Raw genomic sequence first — 11,305 nt, forward strand, 5'->3', positions numbered from 1 at the left:
AAAAGCAAAGATGTCACCTTGAAGATCAAGGTGCGCCTGACCCAAGCCATGGTGTTTTCAGTCATCTCATATGCATGTGAAAGCTGGATGATGAATAAGAAAGACCAAAGAAGAATGACACCTTTTAATTGTGGTGTCGGTGAAGAATATCGAATATACTATGGACTGCCAAAAGAATGAGCAAATCTGTCTTGGAAGAGTACAACCAGAATGCTCCTTAGAAGCAAGGATGGTGAGAGTACGTCTCACATACTTTGGACATGTTAGCAGGAGGGATCGGTCTCTGGAGAACGACATCATGTTTGGTAAAGTAGAGGGTAAAGTGAAAAATAGGAAGACCTCAACAAGGTGAATTGACACAGAGGCTGCAACAATGGGCTCAAGCACTGCAACGGTAGTGAGCATGGCGCAGGACCAGGCAGTGTTTCGTTCTGTTGTACGTAGGGTCGCTATGAGTCGGAACTGACTCGACAGCACCTAACATCAACAACAATGTGCTAGACACTGTGCTCATTTCTTTATATATAATGTTGAATTACCATAGCAATCCAATGTGACATGTAATAGATACTGTTGTCCTATTTTACAGAAGAGGAAACTGAGACTCATAAGGGTAATGCCTCTTTCAAAGGCATACCCTTGGTCAGAGTCAGAATTCTGATTCAAATCCAGGTCAGCCTGATTCCAAAGCCTGAACTCTTTTTACCAAGTAATGCCTTCTATTTGGCTTCACACTGGCTCCTTCTCACATTGTTTGACTGCTGAAGTTTTATCTTTTTAACAATAGAATTAATTCCACAAGTGCAACGATGGTGTTACTATGTCTTTTGAGCCCTCCATGGTGCATAGTACTGGGCTGGGCACTGTGTAGATGCTAAAAAAACACGTTTGCTGAATGTGTGACAAATACCAGTTTTTTTAAAGTTATGACTTGTAAAAGTAAAAAACCATACACACTTAAGCACCTAAAACAAGCGAACTAGGGAAAAAATTACTCAAGTAATGGCTTGTACCTGGATGCCATCCCTTTTCAGAAAGTGCTTCCTTGCTCCTTTAATCACCCTCAATTCAGCAGTCCAAGGACTGGGCTACAACAGAAATTCTCTTCAGCTAGTAGAATATGCTAGTAGAATTCTAGCATATTCTCATGCTGGTCCTATGCCAGTCCTGCTTTCTCTAAGAGTCAACAGCTCCCAACATGTGTGCTTAAAAACCCCCAAGGCAGGGCAAACCTTAGAGGCGTGTAGGTGAAATCTGGCTGTCCTTGAGACTAGGAAAACTACTGCCAACTGGTATGTGTGACGCAGTTTAATGCTAGGTACTCAAAAACCTAGAACAATTCTTAGCTGAAAGGGGCAGGGCTAGCAGGTACCTCTCTTCTTTTTAATATTTAAAGAAAATGAAGGCCCTCTTGAGATAATAAAGAAACTTAAAATGTAAGGTATGGAAGCATTGGTGGTTCAGTGGTAGAATTCTCGCCTTCCATGTGGGAGACCCAGGTTCGATTCCTGGCCAGTGCACCTCATGTACAGCTACTACCTGTCTGTCAGAGGAGGCTTGCTTGTTACTATGATGCTGAACAGCTTTCAGCAGAGCTTGCAGACTAAAACAGACTGGGAAGAAAGGACTGGCGTGCTACTTCCAAAAATCAGCAAATAAAAACCCTAGTGATCACAATGGTCCGATCTGTAACTGATCATGAGGATGGCACAGGACCAGGCAGGGTTTTGTTTCATTGTACATGGGGTAGCCATGAGTGGCCGACTTTACAGCAGTTAACTACAATGACAACAAAATATAAGGTAAGAATTTCCTAAAAGACTTTCTTGGGAAGGTGCTGCGATTCACAGACATGCCCCAGAGGTCCTCAGCATTCTTACCTTAGCCTAGAGAAGACTTTAAACACTTCACAAGAATGTATTGTTCATATTGAACACTGGGGTGGGAAGATCATATGAGGGATGTGAAAGCAACATGAAACCAGGTGGCATGAGATTTTTACCTACACTCAACTCTTCTGAATTTCCTACTTGAAACTGGCCTCCTCTCCCCTCCTGCCTGGCCGAGTAAGCTCCCTTCTCATTAAAAATTGGGCATGAAATCTGATAAATTAGCCACAATCTAGTTATATTATTCCCCAACCCAAATTAATAACATCATTCAACTTAGACAACTATTGCATATGAACTATTGTTTTCTCAGTTACTCTTAAGCATTGCAGAGTAATTCCAAAAAACAATCTCATGTTCATTGCAACACATCTAAGTCAAAAAACTATGATGTCAGCAGGGCCACAGGGCTCATGGTTACAAAGCTACGTATTGTTGTTGTTAGGTGCCATCTAGTCAATTCCAACTCATACCGACCGCAAGTACAACAGAATGAAACACTGCCTGGTCCTGCACAATCTTGGTTTAACCCGAGCACAATCTTCACAATCGCATCAACCCCTAAAAAGAAGTAGGGAAAAAAGTGAACCATGTGCTTACTTTACGAGTACAATCCATATCTTGACACTACACCCATTTCTGAGTAAATCATCTTCTAAGCTCAAAACAGGATTAAAGGCATTTCCTAAAGTCTTTCAATAACCTTTACACCACTCCATGGTAGAAAGCTGTGCTTTTATTGCGCAGAAGCTTGGGCACATAGGGTGATTTGGAAAATGGGGGGAGAAAAATTAGATCCACACCTGACCCTGGAGAACTGTATCTCAGAGACCTTGGTAATCCCAAACTAAAGTTAGACAGAGCCTGAGGCACCACATCCGGCAGTGAGAGTACACCTTGTAATCAAAACTTGTATGTCCCGGTAGAACACGTTGTACCTTTCTTTAGGTGATGTTCTCATCTCCCAGCTGAACACTGCCTCGACCTGATCATTTTACTGCTTTACTCTTTCTTTCTTCTTTAGAGCAAAAACTAACTACATGGAGGAAACATGAATACTATATATTTTAAAGGCATCTCAAGCTTAAAATGTACAATTAGTGGTTTCCTCCTATTCGTGAAAGAAATTTGGACTCAGGGATTGGTACCCGCAGGATGAACTCAATCGCTTTACCTTAATTTGAACTTAAAAACTGTGTGAAGATGACAGTGCTGCATGGAGGTGGGAAGAGAGGTAGCGAGAGTGGTTGGTCTGACTTAAGGACAAATCAGTTACAAACCATTATTCCTTTCAAGTCCCAGCCATAAATTTATTTAGTAGAGATCATTTATAAGTACAAGAAGTACAAGAAGTACAATAAGTACAATGGAAATCTATCCTTGACAATTGGCTGATATCATATAGTTATCTGCTATAAAGAACAAACAAAAATAAATATCTAGACCATGACACTGCAAGCATATATCTGTAACTTTCTGAGCCTTCAATTTGAAAACCTTTTTTTTCTTTTTGTCTCTGGTTTATCTAACTGGTTCCTAAGACTTTGAAAATTGCCATAAGAGCATAATTTTAAACATTTTACTCAATAATAATAACATAGTCTGTGCCTACATTGTTGAAAATTCCATGCCAGAGTCTGAATCGCTGAGGTTTATCATAGCAAGTTGTGCTGCAGACTCCTCTCTGGACTCCAGTGTCTTGTCCTTTAAAACAAGAGAAGCAGAGCTGCTGATCTCTGAGGTCCCTCTCTGTTTGGTGAACCTCTGACTCCCAACTGCTGAGTTTTTACATGCTATTGCCGATGGAAGATAGACTAGCAACACTCCTGTTCAGAAGTCTGGACAAATATCTGAAAGGCAGATCTAGATGATGACACACACTTCTAGACTGGACCGCGGTTAGTTTGATAGCAATTAACACAAATGGAAAAGCTGCCGGGAGGCTTAGCAAAAGCACCTATTTCCCCAACATGGTAGTTATGGGGTTTTCCTCTAAGCAGTTTGGCATTTTAGCTGTGGATGAGTATATTTCCAAAGTTTTCCATTTTTTAGGGTACTTTTTGTCTCTGAAAAAAAAAAATTTATGCTTGTGAATCTGGTCACTTTTCTTAGTCTAAAGCAGGTCTTCAACCAAAAAGGTCTCTTCCCCTCCCCAAGGCAGCATTTGGCAATATCTGGAGACATTTTCGGTTGTCACAACTGGAGGAGGAGAGTGCTACTGGTATCTAGCGGGCAGAGGCCAGGGATGCTGCTAAACATCCTACAATGCACAAGACGACCCACCACAACAAAGAATTACCTGGCGCAAAATGGTAAGATAATCTCTGGTCTAAAGAGAGAAGCTTTAGATACATGGTCGCCTGACTGGGTCTATGCTAAACAAATAAGAATAGGAAGTACTGAAACAACCGGTGTCTTTTCAAGTCACATGGACACTCCTCACGCTCATTTAGAGGTTAATGAGTGTTTATGGAAGGCTTAAATATTAATGGTGAGGTATTGGTGGTTCAGTGGTACAATTCTCACCTTCCTACTTGACATCTCCACTTGAATATCTTACGGGCATTCAGACGTAACATTATAAAAACTGAGCTGATCATCCCCCAAACCAGTCCATCCTTTAGTCCTCCCCATCTCAGTTGATAGCATCTCCATCCTTCAGTTGCCCCAGCTAAGAAATGTTGGAGTCATCCTGACTCCTTTCTTCCTCTCATTTCCCAAAGCCAGTTCTTCAACAAATGCTAACCATCCTCTTTCACCTGGATTATTGCAAAGGACTCTGACTCATCTCTCTGCTTCTTTTCAACACATCCTGTTATCTCATGGCTTCACACAAAGCCCCCCTACGCCTTCCCATTTCACTCAGAGTAAAGGCCAAAATGCTTACAGTGACCTATAAAGCCCTTCATAATCTGGTTCCCCGTGACCCTTGACTTCACCTCAGCAGATGTTTCTTCTATAACACTATATACGTGTCTTGTAAAACTTTGTGTTCTGCACAAAGTGCCCTAAAATAACAGTTTATGGGAAAATCAGAATTGAGGTAGGTCATTCATATAATTTAACAACTATAGCACTAATCAAAGCAATAATTGAACCTTGGGATATACCTTAGTGCAAACAGGCAGGAAGGCAGTTCAGATTGGCTGGAGGCTGCTTGAGGGATATTAAAAATGAATAAAAACACAAAATCAATAGCCTGGAGCTGCTGGCTTTCAAGCTGAGACAATGCAGGTCAATGGAGTTCTGAGTCAGTGGGGCTGCCACTAAGGTGGGCAGAGGAGGAAGTACAACCTGCCCTGAGCTGAGCTGGGAGAAGGGCACTTCTGGGGAGACAGCTCCAGGTTTTTAATTCTCTTAAATATAGCTGAAATCACCCCAACCTGAGGGCTTTTTCTTTTTCTGTTCCTGCTGAAGGTTATATCTACTCCTACTATTCTGGCTCCTCTTGCCTAAGAAAAATCTTCTTTCCATGTTATACCAACATTATCCCACTCTTTACCAATAGCGTATGAGCTCATTGCTGTGATAAAACACACGTTGTAACAGAACAGACTGTACTCCTCTCTCACTGGCATCTTTGCCATTTCTCAAATGTGCGAGGCAAGCACTTACCATGAGTGCACTTGTTGCCCCTGCAGTACCCCTCCCCAGCCTGGAGTGCTCTTCCTCAGGAAATCCTCATGGCTCACACCTTCATCTCTTTCAGATCTTTATTCAAATTGTCCTCCTCAGAACCAAACCAAAAACCAAACTGATTGCCATTGAGTCAATTCCGACTCATAGCATTCCTACAGAACAGGGTAGAACTGGGTCATAGGATTTCCAAGGCTATACATCTTTACAGAAGCAGGCTGCTACATCTTTCTCCCACAGAACGGCTGGTGTGTTTGAACCATTGACCCTTCATTTGGCAGCCAAGCACTTAACCACTGTACTACCAGGGCTCAGAACAGATGCTTTTTTTTTTTTTCCAGTGACATTGGTTATGTTTATCATGTTGTTCAACCATGACCATTACCCATTTCCAGATCTTTAAAAGCACAACCAGCTCACTCCCATGCAGACATTCTCTATCCCAGGTCACTGTTTATTTTTCTCCACAGTACTTATCATCTTATATCTATTACTCACTTATTGCCTGGCCACCACCATGAGTATGTAAGCTTCGTGATGGCAAGGATTGCGGTTTGTTTGTTTCCTTCCTTTGCTTTTGTTTGCAATATTTTCAGTGCCTAAAACAGGGTCCAGAATTTAGTAAATGATTGTTGAATGAATGAATGAAACTGACACTCCATTAGAATTCATCTGAATTTCCTTCTGATCTAGAGAACAGCCCATCTTCCTTTACTTTATTGCTTTTCTGATTTTGTTTATGCATGTGTGTATGTGACAGGGAAGAGTGACTTTTATCAAACCTGGCTTTATATCTTCCTTGGCATACACTGACCTTCATATGAACCATACTCTGGGGGGATAGTTAGACATTCAAAGCCTTGATATTTCAGTAATTTATTGTAAGGGCTAGCCGGAAAAAAAAAATTAAAAAGTGATGCAGGTGGAATATATCCTTTTGTACTCCTCCACCACCAGAAGCATTCCCTGCTCCCATTCCATGAATTGAAGCTCTTGTGCTAACAATTAAAAATTAAGTCCGTAGGCTTTGTAGATGTTAGTCTGTGCTCTAGCTGCTAGTAGGTTGTTGAAAAATCAATAGTTTGATGGGAATTTGAACACATTGCCTCTTCACCCACTGCCAGTCTCTATGTATGGTCGAAAAAATACGTAATGCCAATGCTCCACACTAGTGTCTACAGAGTGGGTTTGTGCTGATGCCATAAAGGGGTGGACAGAGGTGGCTGACTGCCTCTGGTGCTGGACAAGTCTGCTCCTCTGTGCTGGTAAGAACAGTACAGAGCAGCGAGGGCAGTGGTTCTGAAGGCACAGAATGGTGGCTAGATCAAGGAATCTGCGTGTTCAAAGGCACAGGAATGTGCAGGGTCCTGATGTATTTAGGGAGTATTGTGGAGGAAATATTAGGCATGAGGGAGGGGGAAAGGTGTAGGGTTGACTGAGGAGAGAGGTAGGCATGTATGCCATAAGGAGTTTGGGCTTAATCCAACTAAGGCGCTGTCAGAGGTTTTTGGTGATATGACCAGACTGACCTTCCCTCTCCTAACCTCTCCCGAGCAATCCCTGGCTTCTCGAGACTATCAGCTGTAAGCCATGTGGCCAGAGATCATGACCATGTCTGCAGTATCTAGATGAGTACCTGGCACACATAGAAAAACCTATTTGTTTAATGACTATGAATGAATGAACAATCTTAACTATCAATATTCATTTGTACATTTTTCCCTACAGCAAAACTTACGCTGTATCCAACTCCTTTAGGACTATGTACTTGACTAGCAGGCTGCCCACTGGAAACTTCCAAACTATCAGTTCATAAAGGTACTAGCACATAGTGGACACTCAGAAACATTTTTTTACTTGAATTAAAAGCTTTGATACATTGTCTGTCTCAGGTCTGTCTTTTACTTGAATTAAAAGCTTTGATACATTCTCTCTCTCAGGTCTGCCTTAGGTTCCTTTTACCAGTTCTGATTCACTTCTCAACTTTTAGTGAAATCAGCCCCAACACACATTTTTTAACACCCAGAAGTACTTGCTTAGGTATCTTGAACTCGTGGCTCTGGGAGAAAGGGTCTTTTTGTTATTTTTTAAGTGACTGGGGAAATAAGGTTGAATTACAGAGATCGGGTAGTGAGGCTCCTGCTGAAAACAATATACACTGTAAGCCCGGTGCTAGCTCTGCCATTGATGGCCTGCTTATCACAGGCAGTTATTTAACCTCTCTGAATATCCACTGACTGATGTCACTGAACTTAGATAATCAAATAATTACTAGAGACAGGATGCTTTAATCCTAAGAAGTGTATCTCTTTGGTGAGATTTCAACTGTGTCAGGGCAGTTATTTGGGAGAAAAGTGCCTCCCAGCCTTTCAAATCCTATTTCCCAGGGCTTTAGTAAGAAACATGCAGCTATTTGCTTAGCATCCAAATGAGTCTGTGGATTATCCAGCCTCTAGTCTTTTCCCGCCCATATGGAGACCACTGCACAGCTCATTAGCAGCCCAACGAGAGGCCCGGGAGAGGAAATAGATGAAGCCTAACTATGTCACATTGGTTATTTCTTAACAGCTCTGATAAAAGGCTTGGAGAGGATGAGGCTAAAACTTGATTAAAGAAGTTTGGGGATTATATGTGACTTAGTTATGTCTCTTACATTCCCTCTTTCCCCTCCTCCCTATCCCTAGGGATTAAGCATGATTTGGCTGCAAGCATTAATGGGGATCAATATAAAAATGTTTTAATATCCTGAAGTTCCTTGAAAAAATTATTTCTTCACTCACTGGAAAAGCAAATAAAACTTACCTCACTCAGAATTTGATTTTCCTAGCCCAGACAGGCAACTTCATTAACCAGAACTGGTCCTGAAGATAAATGGCTAATTAAAGAAGATTGTTGGTAGAAGTCAATGAGTGTGCCGTATACCTGTCTTTTGGAATCTGTATGTGCCACCTGCCGGTGGCTTCTGGGTGCAGGTCCCCAGACAATTTTGTTCTGTGAACCTCCCATGATCAGGGCCATCTCTTTGGATTGGCAGAGCCAAGAATTCCACCTTGGGAAGATGAATTCACATTCCATCCATTGGTGGGATCTCCGGCCTTGTTTTTCTGAGAAACAGACCTCTCTTTCCTATTAGAATTCATGATCCCTAAAAAACAAGTTTTGTCTGGACTTAGTTTATGTCTCTTACCTTTCCTTTTCCCCTCCTCCCTATCTCTAAGGATTAAGCATGATTTGGCTGAAAGCATTAATGGGGAATCATTATAAAAATTTTATGAGGTTGGAGGTTTGAGACCACCCAGAGGGCCTCAGAAGAAAGTCCTGGTGATCTACTTCCAAACAATCAGCCTTTGAGAACCCTATGGAGCACAGTTCTACTCTGACACACATAGGGTCACCATGAGTCATAACTGACTTAATGGCAACTGGTTTATGCAGCCTCCCTGCTATCTATGACCATGGACGTAAATGGTTCTAGAAGCAAGAAGAAAGAAACTGTTTAGAGATACGGAGGTGCTCTGAGACCAACATAAGTAGAGAATCTGGCAGAACCAGGGGCTGGGTTTGAGAAATGGAGATGGAAAATTGGAGTTCGGCCTAAGCAAGATGGGAGGCTAGGAGAGTGACTAGACTAGGATCTTTGGTGCGGTAACTCGCAGGCCTGTCCCTGGTGGGGACATTGGTGAAGGTCTGTGGTCATTGCAGAATGAGAGGGGAGGATGGAAAGAAAATCTTGTGTGAAAGTCATGGAGGGACCTCATAGGCAGTATAATACTATTTCTATTTGATAAAGCAGCTATGTAAGATTTCCTTTGTTTAGTCCTCAGGCACCCGAAAGGCATTTGGACCTTTAAGGACCAATAAGATAGTGCATTTGACTGAGAGTTTGTGATAGCTCAGATAAGAAGAGCCATGGGGGACAAGCAGTGGGGTACAGCTAAGATTTTAAAGCCAACAGTCTCATAAAAGGTAGCCAGGAGAGGGCAGTCACCTTTTATTCAGAGCACAGGCTGAAATTGCAAAGAGTACATAAACCAAAAAAACCAAACCCATTGCCGTAGAGTCGATTCCAACTCATAAAGCATGATGCAGGCTTAACCAGGATTCCAGCTTACAGTAGACACTTCATATATGTTTACTAAATACACCTTGAAGGAACCCTGGTGGTGCAGTGGCTAAGCACCCGGCTGCTAACCAAAAGATCAGAGGTCAAAACCCACCCAGCAGCTCTGCAGGAGAAAGATGTTGCGATCTGCTTCTGTAAAGGTGACAGCCTTAAAAACCCTGTGGAGCAGTTCTACTCTATCCTATAGGACCACTATGAGTTGGAATCGATGACAACTGGTTTGGTTTTTTGCTTAAATACACCTTAAAGAGCCCTGGTGTCCCAGTAGTTAAGCGCTCGGCTGCTAACTGAAAGGTCAGTAGTTCAAACCTACAAGCCACTCTGTGGGAGAAAGATGTGGCAGTCTGCTTCCATACAGATTACAGCTTTGGAAACCCTATGGGGCAGTTCTACGCTGTCCTACAGGGTCATTGTGAGTCGGAATTGACTCAATGGCAACGGGTTTGGTTTTTGTTTTGTTTTGTCTTTTTTAATATACCTTAACTGCTGTTTTTTCCCAGATCTCATTAGAGTTCCATAGAGACCTTGAACCTGATCCCCTCCAAGAAACCAAAGACCAGCCCTAAAGGAAAAAAAAAATGGTTGCAAATCCAGAAAGCAGTTTTGCTTTACTGGTAAAAACAGAGTTTGCTTTTCCTTACCGTTTATTTTGGCAGGGGCTAGTGTCTCTTTCATGCAGACAGCTACTGTTTACAAATGTTGTTATCATTTTTTCCTTCTTCATCTTCCTGTATACTCTCTTCCTGTTGTTAAATGCTGTTAGTTTACCAGTGGAATCAGCTTTATATCTACTGCAGTCTTTTCCCTACAGTCAATGTTAATATGCTCTATGTCATCTAAATAGTGTTTGGCTTCTATCACTAAGGAGATGTTCAGAGGCAAGAAGAGTGATGTCGGACACAAGCTGAGTGGTAGCTCAGTGTTTTCATGCATTTGGCTGTAAGGGTTAATTGAGACTCCAGTTTCATTCTCTTGGACTGTGTCTGTAACCTACTGGAACTCAGTCTTGAATTAACACTGGATAGATATAAAAACAGTGAGCCAAGAAGTTTGCACTTCTCTCAACTGTGGCTGTTTATTTAGCTGGAGAAAGTTTAGTGGGTGGTCCAACTTACAGAACCAGTAAGGAATGAGTTGAGTTGTAAAGGCTTCAGTGAAAAGAGGATAGTAGCCGCCTTTCTATCTCTTCTGTTCTATGAGAGCCTATAAATGAGCCCATTAGGTATATTGATCTTCAGGCCTTGTAGGGGCTAATATTTTAGCTTTCTCTGGATCAAGTTGTTTAGTTTAAATCTAAGAACCGAGGCCACTGAAAGCTCTTCCTGATTCCCGAAATGAATAACAATAACAAATGTTAATAGAAACAAGACTTTATTTTTGGAGGGGACACAGAGAATAACTGTAATACAATAAGTTAGGTTTTTGTTGTTGTTTACTTTTTGGTGGGGGGTGGTCATTATAACCTCTAATGGGTATTTATTCCTGATTTTTATCAATCAGTGTGCTTCCATATGGTGAAGGCAAAAATCCCTTTAATAAATTACTCCATTAATTAAACCAGGAAAAAAACAGTTGCTGTGGAGTCAGTTCTGACTCATAGCGACCCCATGTGTATCAGAGTAGAACTGTGCTCCATAAAGTTTTCAGTGGCTGATTT

General features: G+C 41.8%; 1 non-coding gene across 1 annotated transcript; it reads left to right on the top strand.

Annotated features, from left to right (window-relative positions):
• The first annotated feature begins 1,449 nt into the window (after positions 1 to 1,449).
• TRNAG-UCC (transfer RNA glycine (anticodon UCC)) lies at positions 1,450 to 1,520 on the top strand. The gene has a single exon. It is a non-coding gene; the product is annotated as a tRNA-Gly (tRNA).
• The last annotated feature ends 9,785 nt before the right edge of the window (positions 1,521 to 11,305 follow it).

Source organism: Trichechus manatus, unplaced genomic scaffold (genome assembly GCF_000243295.1).
Source record: "Trichechus manatus latirostris isolate Lorelei unplaced genomic scaffold, TriManLat1.0 scaffold00212, whole genome shotgun sequence".
Lineage (NCBI taxonomy): Eukaryota > Metazoa > Chordata > Mammalia > Sirenia > Trichechidae > Trichechus > Trichechus manatus.